Source organism: Oncorhynchus masou, chromosome 27, assembly GCF_036934945.1.
Source record: "Oncorhynchus masou masou isolate Uvic2021 chromosome 27, UVic_Omas_1.1, whole genome shotgun sequence".
Classification (NCBI taxonomy): Eukaryota; Metazoa; Chordata; class Actinopteri; order Salmoniformes; family Salmonidae; genus Oncorhynchus; species Oncorhynchus masou.
Window position 1 is genome coordinate 58,518,816 of NC_088238.1, and position 15,607 is coordinate 58,534,422.

At 45.4% G+C, this 15,607-nt stretch overlaps 1 long non-coding RNA gene across 1 annotated transcript in view; it reads left to right on the forward strand.

The window, feature by feature from the left end:
- Positions 1-14,948, forward strand: part of LOC135516450 (uncharacterized) — a 57,100-nt gene extending 42,152 nt beyond the window's left edge. Inside the window, exons 2-3 of the long non-coding RNA XR_010451930.1 lie at positions 14,532-14,634; positions 14,788-14,948. This is a non-coding gene — a long non-coding RNA (uncharacterized LOC135516450). The remainder of the gene's footprint in view (positions 1-14,531; positions 14,635-14,787) is intronic.
- Positions 14,949-15,607: the final 659 nt, after the last annotated feature.

Consider the following 15,607-nt stretch of genomic DNA (forward strand, 5'->3'; position numbering starts at 1 on the left):
CACACACCATTATTTACCCCCCCCCTCACCACCACCACACACACACACTCACACACACACACACACACACACACACACACACACAATAACCGTACCCCTCCATAATCCCTTCCATGCAGTTTATGTCTTTATCAGTCGACAGCTGCTCGTCTTTCTTCTGGGACAATAACCCGACCTCCATGTTGTCAGGTCTTAGACAGGAAGAGAGATGATGGAGCACGATAAGAACAGACATTATCTAACCAATATCCTGTCATTGAGGTTTCAACTAGTATTCAGCCGACCCACAGTGTTTCTGACAGACCTGACTTGCCGACCCACTGTGTTTCTTACAAACCTGACTAGCCGATCCACAGTGTTTTTAGCAGACCTGACTAGCCGACCCAGAGTGTGTCTGATAGACCTGACTAGCCGACCCACAGTGTTTCTGATAGACCTGACTAGCCGACCCACAGTGTTTCTGACAAACCTGACTAGCCAACCCACTGTTTTTCTGATAGACCTGACTAGTCGACCCAGAGTGTGTCTGATAGACCTGACTAGCCGACCCACTGTGTTTCTGATAGACCTGACTAGCCGACCCACAGTGTTTCTGACAAACCTGACTAGCCAACCCACTGTTTTTCTGATAGAGCTGACGGGCCGACCCACAGTGTTTCTGGCAGACCTGACTAGCCAACCCACAGTGTTTCTGACAGACCTGACTAGCCGATCCACAGTGTTTCTGACAGACCTGACTAGCCGATCCACAGTGTTTTTAGCAGACCTGACTAGCCGAACCACAGTGCTTCTGATAGACCTGACTAGTCGACCCAGAGTGTGTCTGATAGACCTGACTAGCCAACCCACTGTGTTTCTGATAGACCTGACTAGCCGACCCACTGTGTTTCTGATAGACCTGACTAGCCGACCCACAGTGTTTCTGATAGACCTGACTAGCCGACCCACGGTGTTTCTGATAGACCTGACTAGTCGACCCACAGTGTTTCTGATAGACCTGACTAGCCGACCCACGGTGTTTCTGATAGACCTGACTAGCCGACCCACAGTGTTTCTGATAGACCTGACTAGCCGACCCACGGTGTTTCTGATAGACCTGACTAGCCGACCCAGGGTGTTTCTGATAGACCTGACTAGCCGACCCACGGTGTTTCTGACAGACCTGACTAGCCGATCCACAGTGTTTTTAGCAGACCTGACTAGCCGAACCACAGTGCTTCTGATAGACCTGACTAGTCGACCCAGAGTGTGTCTGATAGACCTGACTAGCCAACCCACTGTGTTTCTGATAGACCTGACTAGCCGACCCACGGTGTTTCTGATAGACCTGACTAGCCGACCCACGGTGTTTCTGATAGACCTGACTAGCCGACCCACGGTGTTTCTGATAGACCTGACTAGCCGACCCACTGTGTTTCTGATAGACATGACTAGCCGACCCACGGTGTTTCTGATAGACCTGACTAGCCGACCCACGGTGTTTCTGATAGACCTAACTAGCCGACCCACGGTGTTTCTGATAGACCTGACTAGCCGACCCACGGTGTTTCTGATAGACCTGACTAGCCGACCCACGGTGTTTCTGATAGACCTGACTAGCCGACCCACTGTGTTTCTGATAGACCTGACTAGCCGACCCACGGTGTTTCTGATAGACCTGACTAGCCGACCCACGGTGTTTCTGATATACCTGACTAGCCGACCCACTGTGTTTCTGATAGACCTGACTAGCCGACCCACAGTGTTTCTGATAGACCTGACTAGCCGACCCACGGTATTTCTGATAGACCTGACTAGCCGACCCACGGTGTTTCTGATAGACCTGACTAGCCGACCCACTGTGTTTCTGATAGACCTGACTAGCCGACCCACTGTGTTTCTGATAGACCTGACTAGCCGACCCACAGTGTTTCTGATAGACCTGACTAGCCGACCCACCGTGTTTCTGATAGACCTGACTAGCCGACCCACTGTGTTTCTTATAGACCTGACTAGCCGACCCACTGTGTTTCTGATAGACCTGACTAGCCAACCCACAGTGTTTCTGATAGACCTGACTAGCCGACCCAGAGTGTTTCTGATAGACCTGACTAGCCGACCCACAGTGTTTCTGATAGACCTGACTAGCCGACCCACTGTGTTTCTGATAGACCTGACTAGCCGACCCACGGTGTTTCTGATAGACCTGACTAGCCGACCCACTGTGTTTCTGATAGACCTGACTAGCCGACCCACGGTGTTTCTGATAGACCTGACTAGCCGACCCACGGTATTTCTGATAGACCTGACTAGCCGACCCACGGTGTTTCTGATAGACCTGACTAGCCGACCCACTGTGTTTCTGATAGACCTGACTAGCCGACCCACTGTGTTTCTGATAGACCTGACTAGCCGACAGTGTTTACACGACAGGTGGCGATGGTGTTAGTTATACGTAGAGGATTTTGTGTTCTACGTTGCGGCCCCGCAAGGGCACCAAACTGTGCTCATCGAAGGAAAAATGCTGTTACGGATACAGGTATCCTCTGTGTGTGTGTGTGTTTGTGTGTGTGTGTGTGTATGTATCCTGTGTTTGCTCTCCTTCTCCACTCACAGGTGAAAATCATCACTCCCCAATCAGTCACCAATCAATCATCAATCAGAAGACACACCTCCTCCTGTTTTTCTACCCTATCACAGTTCCATTTCCCTTGGTTTAAAAACCTTGTCAGTTGTTTGCTCTTGAGCTCAATCTCTCTGTAAATGCCATGTCTGTAGGTCTCTGTGTTTCACCCTCTCGTTGTGTATTAACCTCTGTTGTTTGAGCACCTCCATAGCACTTTGTCTTCACCTGTGAATATTGTTTTGGTTATGGTGTTTGTGTTTGATTGCTGGTGGGAAAAGGGGAAACCAAGACAAGTCACCCATGGGCATACACTACCCGTAGGTAGACTTTGTTAAATACACTAGTTAGAACTGGGCGGACCACCCACTGTATTTTTGGTTAGTTAGTTAGCTGTTAAAGTAGGCTAGTCTAGTTTATGATTTTTTTGAATAGTTATTGTTTCTTTCCTTGGGTCCAGCTCAGCCCCTTTTCCTGCTCCCCCCATTACCGTGTGTTTTCAAATAAACCTTGAGTTTGACGGTAGATTTCAGTTGTCCTGGTTATTTCGTTCTCACTTTTACTTTGTCACAATTATAATGTGCATGAGTTATGTTACGGGTCTCATTACCATCCCCCCTAGACTGTCGGGCCAAAAAGGGATCCGTAACAAATGGTCACCCATTGGGGTGAGTATCACAACAACCCTCTTCATCAAATTGAGCCTCCTCCATCTCTCTACTTCTTCCTGTTCTGCCTTCTTTTCATCCGTCCTTCAAACTGCATTTTTGAGGTCTTTATAATGTCACTCAGTGACCCTTCAGAATCAGAATCACCTTAATTCTCCAAGTACGTTTACACACACCTAGAATTTGTATAAGTGAGAAGGTGCTGCCAGCCACAAGTCCACATAGACATCATTCAAGGAGAGCTAATCATCCATAAGAGTACAATTAGAGAAGTCATGAAAGGCGATACAAGGCGAAAATGTTCAAAAGAGCCCTTGTTATTTCTGCCACAGCCAATTTTTTTTTTTTTTAAGTTAACCCATTTCAGGTGTCTTCCCACCTCGCTACCATAGTAACTTCTAAAGACAAAAGGTGTACCATACTTCTGAAGCAGGATTTGTGATTTGCTTGTGGTGGTGTTAGTTACACAGACAGATCATCGGCCTGGGCCCCTTTCACTCAACGAAGCCCTGCTTCACCATCACGACTGGACTACCGACGTAATCTGCCCGAGGGTTTTTTTTCCAACAGGCCCCTCCGTCGCGATGTCTCCTGAATTCCCATCTGCTATCCTGCCAGCCGCGGCCCGCCAGCTGTCTAGAGCATATTGGACTGTTAGCTGAATAGATCCATCGGCCACTATACCAATCTTGGGCCAGTATACCAATTTTGCCAATTGAACTTGGACCACTCTGCTACTCAGAACCCTACTAATCATCACGACTGGTCTATCAACGTCACCACACGAGGAGGCTAAAACAGACTTTCTTCCGTCGCAACGTCCCTCTAAGGCCCTTCTGCTAGCTTGCTAGCCCCGGCCTGCTAACTGCTAGCTTGCTAGCCCCGGCCTGCTTACTGCTAGCTTGTTAGCCCCGGCCTGCTAACTGCTAGCTTGCTAGCCCCGGCCTGCTAGCTGTCTGAATCTGTCTCCAGCCAGCCCAACCACTCACTGGACCCCTATTGATCACCCGGCTACGCATGCCTCTCCTTAATATCAATGTGCCTTGTCCAATACTGTCCTGGTTAGTGATTATTGTCTTATTTCACTGTAGAGCCTCTAGCCCTGCTCATTATGCCTTAACTAACCATTTAGTTCCACCTCTCACATGCGGTGACATCACCTGGTTTAAACGTCTCTAGAGACTATCTCTGGCAACCATTTAGTTCCACCTCTCACATGCGGTGACATCACCTGGTTTAAACGCCTCTAGAGACTATCTCTGGCATTACTCAATGCCTAGGTTTACCTCCAATCTACTCACATCCTACCATACCTTTGTCTGTACATTATGCCTTGAATCTATTCTATTGCGCCCAGAAACCTGGTCCTTTTACTCTCTGTTCTGAACACACTAGACGACCAGTTCTTATTGTAACGACGTTCTTCGTTTGTCGCAAGAAAGTCGGACCGAAATGCAGCGTTTTGGTTACTCACGTTTTTTAATGAAACAAATAACGATTACAAGAAAATACAAATCAACAAAATGGAACGTGAAACCTATTACAGCCTATCTGGTGAACACTACACAGAGACAGGAACAATCACCCACGAAATGCAAAGTGAAACCCAGGTTACCTAAATACGGTTCCCAATCAGAGACAACGAGAATCACCTGACTCTGATTGAGAACCGCCTCAGGCAGCCAAGCCTATACAACACCCCTACTCAGCCGCAAACCCAAATACTACAAACCCCAATATGAAAATACAATATATAAACCCATGTCACACCCTGGCCTGACCAAATATATAACGAAAACACAAAATACAATGACCAAGGCGTGACACTTATAGCCTTATCCTACTTCTCCTTTGTTCCTCTGGTGATGTAGAGGTTAATCCAGGACCTGTGGTGCCTAGCTCTACTCCTACTCCCCAGGTGCTCTCAAAAGCCTTGGTTTCGTGCATGTTAACATCAGAAGCCTCCTCCTTAAGTTTGTTTTATTCACTGCGTTTGCACTCTGCCAACCAAGATGTCTTAGCCGTGTCTGAATCTTGGCTTAGGAAGACCACCAAAAACCCTGAAATGTCCATCCCTAACTATAATATATTCCACCAAGATAGAACTGCCAAAAGGGGCGGCGGTGTTGCAATCTACTGCAGAGATGGCCTGCAGAGTTCTGTCTTAAGATCCACGTCTGTACCCAAACAATTAGAGGTTCTACATTTAAAAATGCCCCTTTCCAGAAACAAGTCTCTCACTGTTGCCGCTTGCTATAGACCACCCTCTGCCCCCAGCTGTGCCCTGGACACCATATGTGAATTGATTGCCCCCCCATCTATCTTCAGAGCTCATGCTGCTAGGTGACCTAAACTGGGACATGCTTAACACCCCGGCCATCCTACAATCTAAGCTTGATGCCCTCAATCTCAAACAAATCAACAATGAATCTACCAGGTACAACCCCAAATCCGTAAACACGGGCACCCTCATAGATATCATCCGAACCAACCTGCCCTCCAAATACACCTCTGCTGTTTTCAACCAAGATCTCAGCAATCACCGCCTCATTGCCTACATCCGTAATGGGTCTGCTGTCAAACGACCACCGCTCACGACTGTCAAACGCTCCTTAAAACACTTCTGCGAGCAGGCCTTTCTAATCGACCTGACCGGGGTATCCTGAAATAACATTGACCTCATCCCGTCAGTAGAGGATGCCTGGTTAATCATGCTCCATTCAAAAAATTAGAACCAGGAACAGATATAGCCCTTGGTTCACTCCATACCTGTCTGCCCTTGACCAGCACAAAACACCCTTTGGCATACTGCATTAGCATTGAATAGTGCCCGTGATATGCAACTTTTCAGGAAAGTTAGGAACCAATTTACACAGGCAGTTAGGAAAGCTAGGTCTAGTTTTTCAAACAGAAATTTGCATCCTGTAGCACAAACTCAAAAACGATCTGGGACACTAAAGTCCGTGGAGAATAAGAGCACCTCCTCCCAGCTGCCCACTGTACTGAGGCTAGGAAACACTGTCACCACCGATAAATCCATCATAATTGAGCATTTCAATAAGCATCTTTCTACGGCCGGCCATACTTTCCACCTGGCTACCCCTTCCCCAGTCAACTGCCCTGCACCCCCCACAGCAACTTGCCCAAGCCTCCACCATTTCTCCTTCACCCAATTCCAGATAGCTGATGTTCTGAAAGAGCTGCAAAATTTGGACCCCTCCAAATCAACCGGGCTAGACAATCTGGACCCTCTCGTTCTAAAATGATCTGCCGAAATGTTTGCAACCCCTATTACTAGCCTGTTCAACCTCTCTTTCATATTGTCTGAGATTCCCATTGATTGGAAAGCTGCCGCGATCATCCCCCGCTTCAAAAGGGAGACACTCTAGACCCAAACTACCACAGACCTATATCTATCCTACCCTGCCTTTCTAAGGTATTCGAAAGCCAAGTTAACAGATTACCAACCATTTCGAATCCCACTGTACCTTCTCCGCTATGCAATCTGGTATCAGAGCTGGTCATGGGTGCACCTCAGCCACGCTCAAGGTCCTAAATGATATCATAACCGCCATCGATAAGAGACATTACTGTGCAGCCGTATTCATCGACCTGTCCAAGGCTTTCGACTCTGCCAATTACCACACTCTTATCAGCAGAATAAACAGCCTTGGTGACTCAAATGACTGCCTCGCCTGATTCACCAACTACTTCTCAGACAGAGTTCAGTGTGTCAAATTGGAGGGCCTGTTATCCGGACCTCTGGCAGTCCCTATGTCTGTGCCACAGGTTTCAATTCTCGGGCCGACTCTCTTCTCTGTATACATCAATGATGTCGCTCTTTCTGCTGGTGATTCTCTGATCCACCTCTATGCAGATGACACCACTCTGTATACTTCTGGCCCTCGTCTGGCCCCTCCAGACGAGCTTCAATGCCATACAACTCTCCTTCCTTGGCCTCCAACTGCTCTTAAATGCAAGTTAAATTAAATGCATACTCTTCAACCGATCGCTGCCCGCACCTGCATGTCCGTCCAGCATCACTACTTTGGACAGTTCTGACTTAGAATATCTGGACAACTACAAATACCTAGGTGTCTGGTTAGACTGCAAACTCTCCTTCCAGACTCACATTAAGCATCTCCAATTAAAAATTAAATCTAGAATCGGCTTCCTATTTCACATCAAAGCATCCTTCACTCATGCTTCCAAACATACCCTCGTAAAACTGACCAACCTACCAATACTCAACTTCGGCGATGTCATTTACAAAATAGCCTCCAACACTCTACTCAGCAAATTGGATGCAGTCTTTCACAGTGCCATCCGTTTTGTAACCAAAGCCCCATATACTACCCACTACTGCGACCTGTATGCTCTCATTGGCTAGCCCTCATTTCATACACGTCGCTAAACCCACTGGCTCCAGGTCATCTACAAGTCTCTGCTAGGTAAAGCCCTGCCTTATCTCAGTCACCATAGCAGCACCCACATGTAGCACGTGCTCCAACAGGTATCTCACTAGCCACCCCCAAAGCCAATTCCTCCTTCGGTCGCCATCTTTCTTTCCAGTTCTCTGCTTCCAATAACTGGAACGAATTGCAAAAATCACTGAAGCTAGAGACTCATGTCTCCCACACTAGCTTTAAGCACCAGCTGTCAGAGCAGCTCACAGATCCTTGCACCTGTACATAGCCCATCCCTGCACCCTGCACCTGTACATAGCCCATCTGCAAATAGCCCATCCAACTCCCTCATCCCCATACTGTATTTATTGATTTATCTTGCTCCTTTGCACCCCAGTATCTCTACTTGCACATTCAACTTCTGCACATCAATCGCTCCAGTGTCTTATTGGTATTGTCACGGCTTTCGTTGTGGGAAGGAGGAGCGGACCAAAATGCAGCGTAGTTTTGATTCATTTTATTAAATACGGAAATTATACACGATAAACTAACAAAATAACAAACCTACGAAAACCGAAAACAGCCCTATCTGGTGCAAAACACAGAGACAGGAACAATCACCCACAAACACAGTGAAACCCAGGCTACCTAAATATGGTTCCCAATCAGAGACAATGACTAACACCTGCCCCTGATTGAGAACCATATCAGGCCAAACACAGAAATAGACAAACAAGACATCCAACATAGAATGCCCACTCAGATCACACCCTGACCAATCAAAACATAGAAACGTACAAAGTAAACTATGGCCAGGGCGTGACAGGTATATTGTAAATATTTTGCCACCTTGGCCTATTTGTTGCCTTACCTCCCTTTTCTTACCTCATTTGCACACACTGTATATACATTTTCTTCAACTGTATTGACTATGTTTTTGTTTATTCCATGTGTAACTGTGTTGTTGTATGTGTCGAACTGCTTTGCTTTATTCTTGGCCAGGTCGCAGTTGTAAATGAGAACCTGTTCTCAACTAGCTTACCTTTGACAAAACACTTCAAACTACTTCTGTAATCCAACTTTGGGTATTAGTAGACGTTAATAAACGATCAAATTGATCACGGAGCGATCTGTATTCAATAGGAGCAAGTTTGGAAATCGTACTCCAGTTTCCCCCTTTCATAACTGCCTCTGGGAGTAAAACCACAGGATGTGCCTATTACTCATATGCCCAAGGATTTACCTGCATAGAATTCACAACACTGGCGACATCGTGTGGAAGCTGTAGGAACTGTAAGCCGGTCACTATCTATTATACCTTGCAATAGACAATACATAGACTGGCGGATTGATTTTTTTCTTAGTCGATTTTGTGATCAGGTTTCCTTGGGCTTTTGACCACGAAACACGTTCTGTTATAGTCACAGACATGATTTAACCAGTTTTACAAACTTCAGAGTGTTTTCTATCCACACATACTAATCATATGCATATACTATATTCCTGGCATGAGTAGCAGGACGTTGAAATGTTGCGTGATTTTTAACAGAATGTTGAAAAAAGTAGCCCTATCTCTAACAGAGAGGTTAAATAAAGGTGAAATGAAAATAAAAAAATTGTGCATTGCTTGTGGTGGTGTTAGTTACACAGACAGATCATTGTGCTTTGTACGTAGATGATTTTGTGCTGCGGCCTCGCCGGCAGTCAATGCTGACTGATGAATAAAGATTGAAAGACAGAAACATATGCCGGCATTGGTGATATTGTCAGTCCTTATACACTCCATGTAAAGGAATAAATGAGTTGATCTGAATAGCGTTCTAAACCAACACAGTGGCAGCCTTCAACGACGTGATGCGGAGTCAAAGAAAGACAAGCTAATGGAGTCCCGGGAAAACGTTGGCGTTTTGGATCTTACAGCTCCAACATTATAACCATTGTATTATTGATGTTTTGACTTCTAGATATAGTTATCAGTTGTTGCTTGACTCTAAGTCATTATAAAGAATAATTCAGACCCATCTGGTCAACTGAGCCAGTCTGCGTATGCCAGTGGGGGGTTACAATGATATTCCTCCCTGGAGGCCTATTTCCCCAGATGTCAGAAGTTCCACCTGAGTTCCCACAGCAAGAAGCCAACACCAATTACCCTCACTAACAGACTCAACGGGAGCGGTTTAACATCCACCACACAACGACTTATATCTAATGTCATTGGCCAAAGGTGTGCAGTCACCCGGCCAATCCCACTGCTGCTAGCCAGATCCTATATGCGCCTCAAATCATTGAGCCATATTGGAAATGATGCTGTTTATACTCAAGAAAAGTAATGCAATATTTAGGCCATCAGCTTAAATGTGATTGATGTGACATTGATTGGATTTTGAGGTGTTACAGCACCAGTAAAACGTTTGCACACACCTAATCATTCAAGGGTTTTTCTGCATTTTTACAATTTTCTACATTGTAGAATAATAGTAAATACATAAAAACTACGAAATAACACATATGGAATCATGTAATAACCAAAAAAGCGTTAAACAAATAAAAATATATTTTAGATAGATAGAGCCACCCTTTGCCTCGATGACAGCTTTGCGCACTCTTGGCATTCTCTCAACCAGCTTAATGAGGTAGTCACCTGGAATGTATTTCAATTAAAAGGTGTGCCTTGTTAAAAGCTAATTTGTGGAATTTATTTCCTTCTTAATGCGTTTGAGCCAATTAGGTTTGTTGTGACAAGTTAGGGGTGAGATACAGAAGATTGCCCTATTTGATAAAAGACCAAATTATGGCAAGAACAGCTCAAATACGCAAAGAGAAACGGTCCGGAAAATGTCAAGAACTTTGAAAGTTTCTTCAAGTGCAGTTGCAAAAACCATCAAGCACTATGATGAAACTGGCTCTCATGAGGACCACCACAGGAATGGAAGACCCAGAGTCACCTCTGCTGCAGACGATAAGTTCATTGGAGTTACCAGCCTCAGAAATTACAGCCCAAATAGATGCTTAATGGAGTCTCAACATCAACTTTTCAGAATAGACTGCATGAATCATGAAATCATTTCTGAAGGACACCAATAAGAAGAAGCGACTTGCTTGGGACAAGAAACACAGGCAATGAACATTACAGCGGTGGAAATCTGTCCTTTGGTCTGATGAGTCCAAATTTGAGGTTTCTGGTTCCAACCAGTGTGTCTTTGTGAGACACACAGTGGGGGAATGGATGATCTCTGCATGTGTGGTTCCCACCGTGAAACATGGAGGAGGATGGTGTGGGGGTGCTTTGCTGGTGACACTGTCAGTGATATATTTAGAATTCAAGACACACTTAACCAGCATGGCTACCACAGCATTCTGCAGCAATATCTCATTCCATCTGGTCTGCGTTTAGTGGGACTATAACATTTTTTTTTCAACAGGACAATGACCCAACACACCTCCAGGATTTTTAAAGGCTCTTTTACTAAGAAGGATAGTGATCGAGTGCTGCATCAGATGACCTGGCCTCCACAATCCCCCAACCTCAACCCAATTGATATGGTTTGGGATGAGTTGGACCGCAGAGCGAAGGCAGAGCAGCCAAAAAGTGCTCAGCATATGTGGGAACTTCAAGCGTGTTGGAAAATCATTCCAGCTGAAGCTGGTTGAGAGAATGCCAAGAGTGTGCAAAGCTGTCATTAAGACAAAGGGTGGCTACTTTGAAGAATCTAAATTCTATAATATACTTTGAATTGTTTAACACTTTTTTGGTTACTAATTGATTCCATATGTCTTATTTCATAGTTTTGATGTCTTCACTATTATTCTACACTGTAGAAAATAGTGAAACTAAAGAAAAATCCTTGAATGACAAGGTGTGTCCAAACTTTTGACTGGTACTGTAGGTATTCAAAAGGAGACAGTCCCATCACTCTGTGGATGACTGGTGCTCTGCAGAAGCCGTGAAAGGGCCTCATTTGGGGAGAGAGAGGGCAGAATGGCTGTTACTGCTCTCTAATTGGCTCCCTTGGCTTTCGACTTCATCGGTGAAGCGTCCAATCAGACACAGACGGCTGCTCACATCTCACCACAGTGGACAGAGGAGGTTGAGGGGTCATTTGCTCTGTTTGTCTGTAGGTATGTGTGTGCTTGCGCAGGAGTTAACATTTTCCAGAAGCGTGTCTGTTCAACGAAATATATTCCCAAATAAATGTATTCTCAAATATGTTGTTTTCTCTGTTACGCAGTGTGCACTGAACTGACATGCATGATTGTTGCCGACACTCCAACGTTCAGATGAAGGGAATTAAATAGTTTATAAAGCGCATCACCACAGCGCTTAAGTCAGACAGCGGTGTGAAACCAACTCTAGCTGCTGGTAAATGTATTCAAAGCCTCAGGATGGATCTTTAACACAGCTCCTATTTCTGTAATGGCGTTATTAAAGTAAATCATTGTAGAATAGTTGACCTATTTACCTAGTCGACTTGTTGTTGTGTGTTCTACGCGAGATGAATATTCCTGCAGTTTTACAACTGACGTTTCAAGGTTTAGGAGCGGCTGCTTATTAACAGAGCTCTTCAAATCAAATCAAATGTTATTCGGTCACATACACACGGTTAGCAGTTAATGCCAGTGTAGTGAAAGGCTTGTGCTTCTAGTTCCAACCATGCAGTAATAACCAACTAGTAATCTGACAAATTCACAACAACTACCTTTTACACACAAGTGCAAAGGAATGAATAAGAATATGTATGTTTAAATATATGGATGAGCGATGGCCGTGCGGCATAGGCAGGATGCAGTAGATGATACAGAGTACAGTATATACATATGAGATTAGTAATGTAGGGTATGTAAACATGATATAAAGTGGAATTATTTAAAGTGGCTGGTGATACCATTATTAGATGTAATAAAGTGGCGAGTGATTTGAGTCAGTATGTTGGCAGCAGCCTCTCTATGTTAGCGATAGCGTTTTAATTAACAGCCTTGAGATAGAAGCTGTTTTTCAGTCTCTCGGTCCCAGCTTTGATGCACCTGTACTGACCTCGGCTTCTGGATGATAGTGGGGTGAACAGACAGTGGCTCGGGTGGTTGTTGTCCTTGATGATCTTTTTGCCTTCCGACTTTGGGTGGTGTAGGTGTCCTGGAGGGCAGGTAGTTTGCACCCGGTGATGAGTTGTACAGACCGCATTACCCTCTGGAGAGCCTTGTGGTTGAGGGTGGTGCAGTTGCCATGCCAGGCGGTGATACAGCCCGACGGGATGATCTAGATTGTGCATCTGTAGAGGTTTGTGGGGGTTTTAGTCGACAAGCCAAATTTCTTCAGCCTCCTGAGGTTGAAGAGGCGCTGTTGCACCTTGTTCACCATGCTGTCTGTGTGGGTGGACCATTGCAGTTTGTCCGTGATGTGTATGTATGCCCAGGAACTTAAAACCTTCCACCTTCTCCACTACTGTCCCGTCGATGTGTGCATCACGGAAGTTAGAGTAGCAGTGGTTCAATGTTTTGCTCAAGCGGGTACAACAATCAATGTGCCGGTAGAATTTAGGTAACCTCGTTGTGAAATTTGCTTTGTTAAAATCCCCAGCTATAATAAACACAGCCTCAGGATATATGGTTTCCAGTTGGCATAGAGTCCAGTGAAGTTCTTTCAGGGCCGTCGTGGTATCTGCTTGGGGGGGGGGGTGTACACGGCTACGACTATAATCAAAGAAAATTATCTTGGGAAATAATGTGGTCGGCATTTGATTGTAAGGTGAATAAAAGGACTTGAGTTCCTGTATGTTGTTATGATTACACCATGAGTCGTTAATCACGAGGCCCAGCCTTTCTTCTTACCAGAGAAATGTTTATCTCCGTTTGTTTGTTTCTGTCGACGCGACGCATGAAGAAACTGGCTGATGTCTGTACCGACAACGTGTGTGTGTGTGTGTGTGTGTGTGTGTGTGTGTGTGTGTGTGTGTGTGTGTGTGTGTGTGTGTGTGTGTGTGTGTGTGTGTGTGTGTGTGTGTGTGTGTGTGCGTGCGCGCGTGTGTGTGTGCGTGTGTGTGAGCCATGTTTCCGGGAAACAGAGATCGTTACAATCTCTTAAAAACGCAATGACATACTTTTGTAATAGAAAGAAATTAAAATTTAAAAAAGATTTGCTTCAATGACAATTAATAATGATTGATATATTCATATTTATATTAAAATATAATAATAATTATTATTAATAATAATAATAAGACTAACAATAATAATAGTATGTTGTGTTCAATAGGGTAAATGCAGATCGACAAACTCTGTGCTTCAGCCTATGTATTTATAGACAGTCTGCCGCATCATTTGGGCTACAGGTGATAATGCTTATTGCTAATAACATAGACCACAGGCTATATGTATGGTATGTAATTGGTTATTATGTATTATTTATAGGGAATTATATTTTAGATGGTGTCAGCATCATTTTATTTTCATTCATTTTGGAGTAGAATGGCCTTTTAAAAAGGCACCAGAACTGAGCTTCACATAAAAAAAATTCCCGGGGGAGGACCCCCTAAGGTAGGGGACTAGAATTGGTCAAACGTGCATGTACACAATTACCCTCTTTCCCTAAAACAGGATGGTCATGACTTTCTTAAATGAAAGGGGAGGTTAATTTGGCCCGAGACAATCCATCTGAGAGTTTGAGTCAGGGGATTTTTGTTGTTGTTGCTGTAACCCCTGTGTGTGTGTGTGTGTGTGTGTGTGTGTGTGTGTGTGTGTGTGTGTGTGTGTGTGTGTGTGTGTGTGTGTGTGTGTGTGTGTGTGTGTGTGTGTGTGTGTGTGTGTGTGTGTGTGTGTGTGTGTGTGTGTGTGTGTGTGTGTTTGACTCTTTGGTCCTAGCTGGAAAAATGCACCGAGAGGAGAAAGAAAACAAATGGAGGGAAGAGAAGAAAAACCAGTAGTTTGCTTCTTGCCTCACTAAATGAGCAGCACTTCTCTCCAGGTTGGTGTTAGGAGTTTGGATGGTTGATACGAACTGTCACTCACTCACATATACACACACACACGGAGAGCGGAGAGGAAATGCCTCAGACAGACTTTCATCTGTTGTTGTCTTGGATAAATGTTGTGTTTGTTAAATGTGATTAAATATCAGCACAGGTGAAACAGAAAAGACCACAGTATGGAGCTGGAGAAAGCATGGAGCAAGCACGGAGCAGCATGGAGCAAGCACGGAGCAGTATGGAGCAGCACGGAGCAGCATGGAGCAAGCACGGAGCAGCATGGAGCAAGCACGGAGCAGTATGGAGCAAGCACGGAGCAGCATGGAGCAAGCACGGAGCAGCATGGAGCAAGCATGGAGCAGTATGGAGCAAGCACGGAGCAGCATGGAGCAAGCACGGAGCAGCATGGAGCAAGCACGGAGCAGTATGGAGCAGCACGGAGCAGCATGGAGCAAGCACGGAGCAGCATGGAGCAAGCACGGAGCAGCATGGAGCAAGCACGGAGCAGTATGGAGCAAGCACGGAGCAGCATGGAGCAAGCACGGAGCAGCATGGAGCAAGCATGGAGCAAGCATGGCGGAAGCATGGAGCAAGCATGAGGCAGCACGGAGCAAGCATGGAGCAGCATGGAGCAAGCATGGCGGAAGCATGGAGCAGCATGGAGCAAGCATGGAGCAGCATGGTCTTAATAGCTTGGAGCTTGTTTTATCATCCAACATGAATAAATATTGATAATTTTTCCCTGTCACACATTGATCTGTTTCACCTGTCTTTGTGCTGGTCTCCACCCCTCTCCATGTGTCGCCCATCTCCACCCCCCTCCAGGTGTCGCCCATCTCCACCCCCCTCCAGGTGTTGCCCATCTTCCCCGTTATCCCCTGTGTATTAACACCTGTGTTCTCTGTTTGTCTGTTGCCAGTTAGTTTTGTTTCGTGAAACTTACCAGCGATTTTCCCACTTTGCTCCTGTCTG